Here is a 12,060-nt window from a genome sequence, read left to right as displayed (position 1 = left end):
AACACTGCGGGATGACTCGTTTATATAGTGTCAAAAGACACAGGTGTCTGTAATCATGGCCAAGAGTGGCCTAATATCATTGGTTAATTATCAAATATTAAAATGACATACAAACAACAAATGGATAGCATACGATCATAAATTCATTTTCGACTACACAAGCTTACAAACAATTACAATGGCAAAGTCACAATAAATCACAAGAATGGCTTCAAAGTCTACGTTGAGACCGAAGGGAGCAAGGGTCTTCAAGTTAAAGATCCAGGCAGCCTCTCGTTTTAACAATAAATTATCAAGACGCATTCTTGTGTTCTAACTACCTGCTTTTCAAAGCGTTCTGAACAAATTAAGGGAATCGTTCACAAACATTGGCACATTCTAAAATCCGATGATAGTCTCGGTAATGTGTTTTCGGACCTTCCCTTGGTCGTATTCTTGCGGGGCAGAAATCCCAGAGACCAATTGGTAAACTCTGATTTACCACCCCAAGATATTCCTGAACAACGTCTCTTTGCGCCCCTACTGGATGGAAATTACAAGTGTAATGGCTGTGCTCAATGGAATGGCACTTATAAATGTAGATCCTTCAAACACCCACAAACAGGGAAATTGAACCCATTCAAAGGTGTTATTACGTGCTCCACTAAGGCAGTCATTCATCTTATAACTTGTCCTTGTGGTAACATTTATGTGGGTAAAACATAAAACAAAGCGCGAATTAAAAGTACGTATCTCAGAGCATCGTAGCACCATTAGGTGTAAAAACTTTACTTATCCAGTTGCGGCCCACTTCTTGGAGGCAGGCCACTCGATTTCGTCTCTGCGTTAAATTGGCATCGAACATGTCACCCTCCCTAGGAGAGGGGGTGACCTTGATGATTTATTGTTAAAACGAGAAGCTGCCTGGATCTTTAACTTAAAGACCCTTGCTCCCTTCGGTCTCAAGTAGACTTTGAAGCCATTCTTGTGATTATTGTGACTTTGTAATTGTTTGTAAGCTTGTGAAGTCGAAAATGAATTTATGATCGTATGCTATCCATTTGTTGTTTGTTGTTTGTATGCTGTTCTTTGTATGCCATTTTAATATTTGATTATTAACCAATGATATTAGGCCACTCTTGGCCATGATTACAGACACCTGTGTTTTTTGACACTATATAACTATTTGACACTGACTTAGAATACGTGGACAACTACAAATACTTAGGTGTCTGGTTAGACTGTAAACTCTCCTTCCAGACCCATATCAAACATCTCCAATCCAAAGTTAAATCTAGAATTGGCTTCCTATTTCGCAACAAAGCATCCTTCAATCATGCTGACAAACATACCCTTGTAAAACTGACCATCCTACCAATCCTCGACTTTGGCGATGTCATTTACAAAACAGCCTCCAATACCCTACTCAACAAATTGGATGCAGTCTATCACAGTGCAATCCGTTTTGTCACCAAAGCCCCATATACTACACACCATTGTGACCTGTACGCTCTCGTTGGCTGGCCCTCGCTTCATACTTGTCGCCAAAACCACTGGCTCCATGTCATCTACAAGACCCTGCTAGGTAAAGTCCCCCCTTATCTCAGCTCGCTGGTCACCATTGCATCTCCCACCTGTAGCACGCGCTCCAGCAGGTATATCTCTCTAGTCACCCCCAGGACCAATTCTTTCTTTGGCCGCCTCTCCTTCCAGTTCTCTGCTGCCAATGACTGGAACGAACTACAAAAATCTCTGAAACTTGAAACACTTATCTCCCTCACTAGCTTTAAGCACCAACTGTCAGAGCAGCTCACAGATTACTGCACCTGTACATAGCCCACCTATAATTTAGCCCAAACAACTACCTCTTTCCCTACTGTATTTAATTAATTTATTTATTTTGCACCCCCATTATTTTTATTTCTACTTTGCACATTCTCCCATTGCAAATCTACCATTCCAGTGTTTTACTTGCTATATTGTATTTACTTTGCCACCATGGCCTTTTTGCCTTTACCTCCCTTATCTCACCTCATTTGCTCACATCGTATATAGACTTGTTTATACTGTATTGTTGACTGTATGTTTGTTTTACTCCATGTGTAACTCTGTGTCGTTGTATGTGTCGAGCTGCTTTGCTTTATCTTGGCCAGGTCGCAATTGTAAATGAGAACTTGTTCTCAACTTGCCTACCTGGTTAAATAAAGGTGAAATAAATAAATAAAAAAATAAATAAACGAGTCATCCCGCAGTGTTTGTGACTATACCCTCATGAAGACAGCTTGGCTGTCAAAACGTTGGTAATACAATTTTTGCATCTGAGCGCCTAGAGTGTGCAGCTCTCTTTTATTTTCAAACCCAACTCCACCACTATCACATATCTACAGTACTAAATCCATGTGTATGTATAGTGCGTATGTTATCATTCGTGTGTGTGTGTGTGTGCATGTGTCTGTGCCAATGTTTGTGTCTCTTCACAGTCCCCGCTGTTCCATAAGGTGTTTTTTTAATCTGTTTATTAAATCAAATTTTACTGCTTGCATCAGTTACTTGATGTGGAATAGAGTTCCATGTCGTCATGGCTCTATGTAGTACTGTGTGCCTCCCATAGGCTGTTCTGGACTTTGGGACTGTGAAGAGACCTCTTGTGGGGTATGCATGAGTGTCAGTAGTTTAGACAGACAGCTCGGTGAATTCAACATGTCAATACCTCTCATAAATAAAAGTAGTGATGAAGTCAATCTCTCCTCCACTTTCAGCCAGGAGAGATTGACATGCATATTATTCATATAGCTCTCCATGTGTACATCCAAGTACCAGCCGTGCTGCCCTGTTCTGAGCCAATTGCAATTTCCTTAAGTCATTTTGTGGCACCTGACCACACGACTGAACAGTAGTCAAGGTGCGACAAAACTAGGGCCTGTAGGACCTGCCCTGTTGATAGTGTTGTTAAGAAGGCAGAGCATCGCTTTATTATAGACAGACTTCTCCCCATCTTAGCTACTACTGCATCAATATGTTTTGACCATGACAGTTTACAATCTAGTGTTACTCCAAGCAGCTTGCTCAACTTGCTCAATTTCCACAATATTTATTACGATACTTAGTAGAGGTTTTAGGGTTTAGTGACATTAACTGAATGAAAGTTATTACTAGGCCTAGCTTCTGTCACAGTGGCCAATGCTTGTACTTCATGCATTGATTAGTTGATTTATTTACTTATTCATTCATGTTTTTATTTATTCTTTTTTTTAATGTATTGCTTCTGTCACAGTGGCCAATACTGATACTTCGTTCATTGATTCATTGATTTAGATTGTTTGTTTTGTCTGTCTGTCTTTTTTGTGTAATTGTTTTTGTGCATGTCTGCTTTATTAAAAATGCATTTACCTATTTGCACCGTGACCCTCAGAAAGAGTAGGAAAATCCCTGTAAAGCCACAATAAGCATATGAATGATTAGTCATAATTAATCAATGTGAATGCACTATATGACAAGTTCTCTAATGTGCTATTACGTAATGCTGATCATTAAAGATCTTTGACTTAGAGATGGAAGGGTTGGGGTCGATTCAATTTCTGTAAATTCAGGAAGTACACTGAAATTCTAATTATTTGTTAAACTCTGAGTGGTTGTTTTGGGCTCTGTACATGAAAATAGAAAGTGACACATCATTTGAAAACTACAGGCCTTGTCTTTTTGGAAATGGAACTAAAATCTTACTGCTGACAATGTCATAAGAATCTCTTAGAGTTGAACTTCATTGGAATACGGTTCACGTTCTGATTCGACAGGAACTGAAATAGAATTGACCCGAACCCTTGTAGGGATTTAGTTCTCACCAGAGACAGGGACAGCTCTCCTACTCCACTCCATGGATCTGGGATGTAGCAACATATTCATCAGTCAATATGAATTAATAACGTTAAACATTTCCCCCTTTTAATTATGAGTTAATATGATCTATTTCTGGATATCCAGCACCTGAAATTTGCTGTAGAATGTGGATGTACTATTCTTGTCCTTTTCAGCATTTCCATGTCACACATACCACAACAACAATAACCTTTCATTAATGTGATAATAAACCATTTTCTTTACTTATATATTATCATCATTCTTTATTATAGCCAAGGTTTTGAATAATAAAACAGTATATCCAAACATAAGATTAACATACCTGACAGGGTATGTTATATTGACAGGGCTATCTTGTCCTTTGCTGAATCCCTCGCTGCTCTCCTCCGTCTCAGTGTGTGCGATGGATTCTTCTTACTCTCTTTTCTCTCTCTCTGTCTGGCAAACATGAAAACCTGGGTCATGTTCATTAGTGAACACAACAGAAAAAATGTAGCAACTTTTTGCAACTGAAAACAAAAATGTGTGTTTGTGATTGGAAAATATCAGATAGTCCCTCACTCCTTGTTACAATCTGTTTTCTTCCGTTTGGTGCCTTATGAACACAACCCTCTATTAGCCAAAGTTGGGGAGGTTAAGGTGAGGTTAGCAGTGAGCTGTAGCCCACCACCCTGTGTGTGCCGGTGGGTTTGCCTGTGTGTGTGTGTGTGTGTGTGTGTGTGTGCCGATGTGTTTGCCGGTGTGTGTGTGTGTGGTGTTGTTTCCTGGGGATTTGTTTAACAGTCATCCAGATAACCTCATCCTCTCCCTGAGGTGTCAATAGTTACACAACTTCAGCCTTTCCCGTCCCTGATGGAAACTGTTTGAATCTGATGGAAACAGTGGATGCTCCTCAGAGGAGGAAGTGGAGGACCATCCTCCTTGGTGAATTTCATACACATTTAATAAACGGTGTAAACATTTTTAAGTGATCTTTTTTAGATACAACTAGTATATTAAATATAATCACGTCACCAAACAATAGATTAAAACACACTAGTTTGCAAAGAAGGTCTACATTAGCCTCAACAGCACTCTGTAGGGTTGCACCATTGTGTAGCCAGAAGACAGCTAGCTTCCGTCCTCCTCTGGGTACATTGACTTCAATACAAAACCTAGGAGGCTCATGGTTCTCACACTCTTCCATAGACTTACACAGTAATTATGACAACATCTGGAAGACGTCCTCCAGCCTATCTGAGCTCTTGCAGCATGAACTGACATGTTGTCCACCCAATCAAAGGATCAGATAATTAATCTAGTACTGAATGCATAGGATACAGCTAGCTAGCACAGCATTGCATAACATGTGGTGAGTAGTTGACTCAAAGAGTGAGAAAGACAATAGTGGAACAGTTTTGAACAAATGTAAAGTAAACTCACCCCATTCCTTACAAATGTGCGTAACCACGACATTCAAACGAGGCTACAAAGAAAGCTAATGGGACTGTAGCGACTGTTGACTTCAAAATCGGGGGTGTGAACTAGGTTTCTATTCAAGCGTTGATCGACATGGTAATGGCTCTATAGTATTGGAGAAAAGTAGAAAAAAATGGACCCTCCGTTACATCTAAACGTGTCATGTCGTAACGTACAGCAGGCATAAAGCTACTATTTATGTCTTACAATCTCTTTCCACCAGGTGTAGCACTTCTCTTATCCTTTAAAAACAAGAAATGGACAGTGACGGGGGTAAGGGGGGATACCTGGTCATTTTTTGCGTCATCATTGCATGCGATCATCATTCTCAAAGCCGCTGTTTACTTCTTAGATCACTTTAGCACCGCCCTAAAAACCCGATTTAAATTCGTAAAAAAAACATTCAAATAGGTATGTAATGACACATTATATAAACTCTTTATAGTGTTTTATTTACATTTCAGAGGCGATAAGCTGATAAATTGGACAGATGGAGTGAAAAAATAAATAATTATCTCGGTCTCACTTACCACGCATTAGTTTCGCTTCCCGATCCGCCATTTTTAAAAAGACCCAACAGGGCTCATTGCCTGCTTGAATTATGCAGAAACGGGCAGCGTTTAGGTCATGTAATAGATTCTGTTGGAAAGGGGAGAAATTGTGCTTTACACTGGTATTGACATTACAGTTGATCTGGAAGTATTACGTTTGTGGGCCGCTAAAATAAGGGCGATGTTTACGTGAGTTTACGTTAATGTATTACAAAATGAAGGAGAAGCAAGAGAGAGAGATTTTTTTCACTTTCAGATACTTGGCTAGTTTACCTGGCTAGTTTAGCCTACTGAAACACCCTGCTCAAAGAGAGGGATGCTATGTTAGCTAGCTGGCTATGACTAGCAACACTGTTACGGAGTCTAGTTGATAGTTAATCGACTAGTCGGACTGTTCCCCGGACTCCACGTGTAGGGATTTGTACAATGCACAACCAAGGCAATTGAACTTGACATTGGTGTCTGTCTTTATTCCTTTATCCAACACATCATACTGAAACAAACACTGGAACTCTTCCAATTTTTTATTTATTTATTTTAAACTTTATTTAACTAGGCAAGTGAGTTACTTACGCGTTAGTTCTGTTAGCTATGCTGACTATGACGTTACTTTAGCTAATATGGTGACAACGATGTAGGCTGTGTGTAGCAGTTTGGCTTGGAAAGGTGTTTTCGGCTGGTCACATACAGCTGATGTGTTGTGCATTGAAGTCCACAAGCGAACGGACAAGGTGAGAGGAGGAGAGCGCATAGAAGGAATACATTGTGGCTGCTATAAAAGTGAACTGTGTTTACGCATGATCAGGGGTGTATTCATTCCACCGATTCTGTTGAAAAAAAGTTTCTTAAACGGAAGCAAACGGAACAAAATGGGGATAAACATACATTAATTTGTCCAATAGCAACTCTCTTTTGCAACTGTTGGACTAATGATTACACACTATATCCGCTATATGTTGTATGTGTCAAACTGCTTTGCTTTATATTGGCCAGGACGCAATTCTAAATGAGAACTTGTTCTCAACTTGCCTACCTGATTAAATAAAGGTGAAATAAATCAATAAAATATGCAAGCAATATTGTGCAAGGCGGTATTGAATGTCACTGTCTGTCCATGTGTCACTGTCTGCCCCCTCAAAATTGTCTCTCGATCTTTGTGCACCTGCATAAACTTTCATTCATAGGTTAAGTTGTAGTAACTTCGTTATGGGTATAAGGAAAATTTGAGTATCATGTAGTCTGAACCCATCGCTGTTACATTGAACTGGATGAATGGGATATGAATGAGATTCATCCAATATGCATGCTGTAATAGAAATTAGGCCATGTTCATGTGAAAAAATGTTGTCCTCCCTCATCATACACGACATTGACCGCAGCTAGATAGAATCAGTGTTAATCTGATGGAAACTGTGATATTCTGATGGTAATTGTATGAATTTGATTGAAACTGTAAATCTGACGGAAACTGTTTTGAATCTGACAGAAACTGTGTAAATCTGATGGAAACTGTGTAAATCTGACAAACTGTAAATCTGATGGAAACTGTGTAAATCTGACAGAAACTGTGTAAATCTGATGGAAACTGTGTAAATCTGACAGAAACTGTAAATCTGACAGAAACTGTGTAAATCTGATGGAAACTGTACATCTGACAGAAACTGTGTAAATCTGACAGAAACTGTAAATCTGACGGAAACTGTGTAAATCTGACGGAAACTGTATAAATCTGATGGAAACTGTGTAAATCTGACGGAAACTGTGTAAATCTGATGGAAACTGTGTGAATATGATGGAAACTGTGTGAATATGTTGGATACTGTTTGAATCTATTGGGTCATTCTTGAGTTCTGGTGTTAAACTGTCCCTTGACTTTGGCCCCATGTAAAAGAAAAAAGACAAAAACATGACAAATAATACAATTCTTGTTTAATTTAACTGTTTTCCCCCCCCCTCCGTTTTGTGTCATTTGTGTAATTCGTGTAATGCATTCAAAATAACTAATTGCAAATATATACAAGGACGTTGAGCATTCTCTCCAGTGGCAAACTGTTATCGGTGGAGGGGTCTAGATTCAAGACAATTATTAGCTAGTCACGCTCTTTTAGTATTTCATACATTTGAGGATTCCATTGATCATTTGTTGTCTAAATCCAGTGTCATTTGTTGTTACTGTAACTAATTGAAGGGAAATAAGATTTTGAGCATAATTATTAATCATGTCACTTTAGACAATATTTGTTTTATGATTGATTTCAGAAAACCCTTCTTTACCTGAACTGTCTCATTGGTGATACTGCTGCTACTGGTGGCACAATGTTATCATAATGATAAAACATTTTCCATGTCATTTAAGACAGGATTTTAGTTGATTTAGAATGTAGGTAAAAAGGGACATTTTCTAAATGCCTAATTGCCACCGTAACTCAAGAATAACCCATTTGGAAACTGTGAGTCTGTTGGAAACTGTGAATCTGATGGGAACTGTGAATCTGATGGAAACTATGTGAATCTGTTGGAAATTAAATATGTCATTGTAAATATTCCAATACCATAAATAAAGCCAAAAGCTGAAATGAGTCGTTTCTACTTTAACAATAATGCAGCTTTTTTATTTGTTTCCATTCCCCTCCAAGTTGCTGAATCTGCTCTCTATTTCAGTTTCCTCCTTACCTCCTAATTGTATTAACTTATATATTATCATCATTCTTTATTGTAATATTAGCCAAGGTTATTGAACAATCAAACAATATAAATAAACATATTGTACCTGTATTGAGAGGGTTATATTGTCCTTCGCTTGAATCCCTCGCTCCTCTCCTCTGTGTGCGTGATGGATCTTCTTGCTCTCTTTTTTTCCTCCCTCTCTGTCTGGCAAACATGCAAATCTGGGTCATGTTCATTAGGACACACAAAATAAATAAAAAATCAACTTTTTCCAACAGGAAACAAAAATTCTTATTTGTTATTGGATAAGATCAGGTAGTCCCTCACTCACTGTTTCAATCTGGTTTCTTTCCATTGTTGCCTTATGAATACAACCCTGTATTATCCAATCAATGGGAAGGTAAGGTGAGGTTTCTTTGGTTACCAGTGGTCCGTAGCCCACCATCCCATGTGTGTGTGTGTGTGTGTGTGTGCGTGTATGTGTGGTGTTTCCCGGGGGGATTTGGTTAGCAGTCATCCATAGAACCTCATCTACTACCTGAGGTGAAATATGTAAACTGTGGTTTATTTAACATCAGTGCTTTTACTCAGAATACATCTCACTTTAAATCATTACAATCAATTAATCTATTACTCAAATGTATAATAATGTATATTCAACTTGGAAGTTGTATTTTTATTAAACCTCTACTATCTGTATCTTAGAGGTGACATACACTTAAAGACAAAACCAAACAGAAAAATCCATTATAATTAAGTTTTACATGTTTTCTCCCAGTAAGAAAGAATAACATATTCTACTATTTGTATAATTTATTCCGTTTAATCTAAAACTATTTTGTCTCCCTGGAGGGTCTTGGTGCTGGGGTCTCACATGTCCATAACCCACAACCTCAAGAGTGTGTGTGTGTTTTTATTTAACTAGGCAAGTCAGTTAATAATTCTTATTCACAATGACGGCCTAGGAACAGTGCTGCCTTGTTCAGGGGCAGAACGACAGATTGTTACCTAGTCAGTTACACTGGCAATACTAAAGTCCCTATAAGAACATCCAATAGTCAAAGGTATATGAAATACAAATGATATAGAGAGAAATAGTCCTATAATGTGATTTACCCAAAGGATTTTGCTGACATCTTGTCTTTTTCAAGTCTTCTCTCATTGATCGAGACAGGTGGGTGTCCACCCCAAAGTGCTGCATTTTCTGATGACTGAGACCTGTCTCGATCACGATGGTGGCGCACATATTGTTGGATTACTTTATGGAGCAAAAAAAGTATTTAATTTCATAATGGAGCATTTTCTAAAATCAAACTGACAGACCTTTTATGAGACTCCTGTTTCTCCAAATTGAGGATGGAGACCGCATCGCTAAGGTTGGTAGAACATTCTGTGCTACACCAAACAGTACCTATACTGTATCTTCCAGTAACCTGGTGTAACAATCTGTAGCTAAAAGAACTGGTGATCACAGATGATGGGAGAGGTGGTCATTATGAAATTGTAATTCCAAAGAAACATGCAGTAAGTTCAGGGAATATGTAGGTAATAGGTAATGTTGTGGGAGGAGTGTGATGCTCAAACTGCCATTCAGTTCCTGATGAGTCATCTGCTTGAAATCGAGCATAATGTCTAATCCCTCGAGAGGGATACAGTTCACGGGATACAGTTCTGCTACAATGACGCATGTAAAGGCCTTCTGTTTCTGTATCTAGAATACAATTCAGGATGATGCCCAGGAACCACACGATATCGTCTGGAAGACAAATGAACAAACAAAATTATACTCTATTCTGCAGTTTGAACAACAGTTGAACCGTGCCAGCATAACTTCAACATTAGGGTAGACTAGTTGAACATGCATACATGGGCACAGGCACAAAGATTACATATACAACAATATCTAGCCTAATAGAAAGAAATGGGGCACAACCCTCAACCTTTGCAGTGACCAGACCATACAAATTAGCCTAGGTAGGTAGGCAGACAGTATCTACCTACAGCCATGTCCATCAAGCATGCTTAGGCAAATATGTTTTATAGTACAATCAGCTTCAGTTTTACAGATTTACAACAGTAAATTGTTGTACTATTGATTCACCTCACTGTTTGCTAGTAAACTTAGCTAGCCTGCTTGCTGGATATCCAATACTTCTAATTTACATCTGTTTGGAATCCTGTTTGGAATCCTGTTTTGCGTCATGCCTATAGCTTTGTGATTGAAATGCATCCAAAGTCATAATCATAACCAATGTCAACCCTCGTCAATTATGTTACATAGGTAGCTAGTAAAATGCTTTACAGTTGCTGATGTGATACGTTCGCTAGCAAGTTACAAATGCGAGGCCAATAACATGATTCAGCCACCACTATGCTTGAAAATATGGAGTGGTACTCAGTGATGTGTTGTGTTCGATTTGCTCCAAATATAACTCTTTGTATTCAGGACATAAAGTGAATTTCTTTGCCACAATTTTTGCTGTTTTACTTTAGTGCCTTACTGCAAATATGATGTATGTTCCGGAATATTAATGTTCTGTACTGGCTTCCTTCTTTTCACTCTGTCATTTAGGTTAATATTGTGGAGTAACTACAATGTTGTTGAGCCATCCTCAGTTTTCTCCTATCACAGCCATTAAACTCTGTAACTGTTTTAAAGTCACCATTGGCCTCGTGATAAAATCCCTGGGTGGTTTCCTTCCTCTCCAGCATCTGAGTTAGTTAGGAAGGATGCCTGCATTTTTCCCGTGATTGGGTGTATTGATAACCATCAAGTGTAATTAATAACCATACTCAAAGGGATATTCAAAATAATGTTAACCCATTTTTGCATGGCAGTGGACAAACTCCCTGGTCTTTGTGGTTGAATCTGTTAAGCACAATTTTACTCGTGAACTTATTTAGGCTAGCCATTACAAAGAGGTTATGCCTCCTCCCCAGCCATGTCAAGGGGACAAAATATGGTCCTCTAATCAATTTCTGTTTTTCATGGACTCTTGGAAGATTTTGCCCTATTGGGGACATAAATAGATTAAAATAAACAAACTCCTCTACTATGTTGACAACAATAGTAAGAGATGGATAACTTGCTGAAATATTTTCAAAATAACTTTATTTCTTTTTTGAAAGAGAAAGCTTGAAATGGGCATGGTGTAATTAACTCAACAACCTTAAACACAGATCTAAGTTTAGATTTCTTAATGAACCTGAAAATCAATAGTTATATCTGGTGTTTTGTCAAAGTTAGCTGGCTAACTGAGTCAGGTTACCACGCTAGGGGTGAGATTATTTAGTTCAAGTTATTATTTGGGGGCAGATGTACATTTTAGTTTTCTTGGACATGGTGTGAGAAAGAACACTGCAGTATCACAGTAGTTATGGTCTATCCTGGCCCTTATGAGTGAATATCAGTTGAAATACAGTAATGAATGAGTGAATATCAGTTGAAATACAGTAATGAATGAGTGAATATCAGTTGAAATACAGTAATGAATGAGTGAATATCATTGTAATACAGCAGGTACATTCCAAGAGCAGACGATACACT

This window comes from Oncorhynchus mykiss, chromosome 9 (assembly GCF_057628025.1).
Source record: "Oncorhynchus mykiss isolate SJ-2025 chromosome 9, ASM5762802v1, whole genome shotgun sequence".
Taxonomy (NCBI): domain Eukaryota; kingdom Metazoa; phylum Chordata; class Actinopteri; order Salmoniformes; family Salmonidae; genus Oncorhynchus; species Oncorhynchus mykiss.
This window is presented reverse-complemented; position numbering follows the sequence as displayed.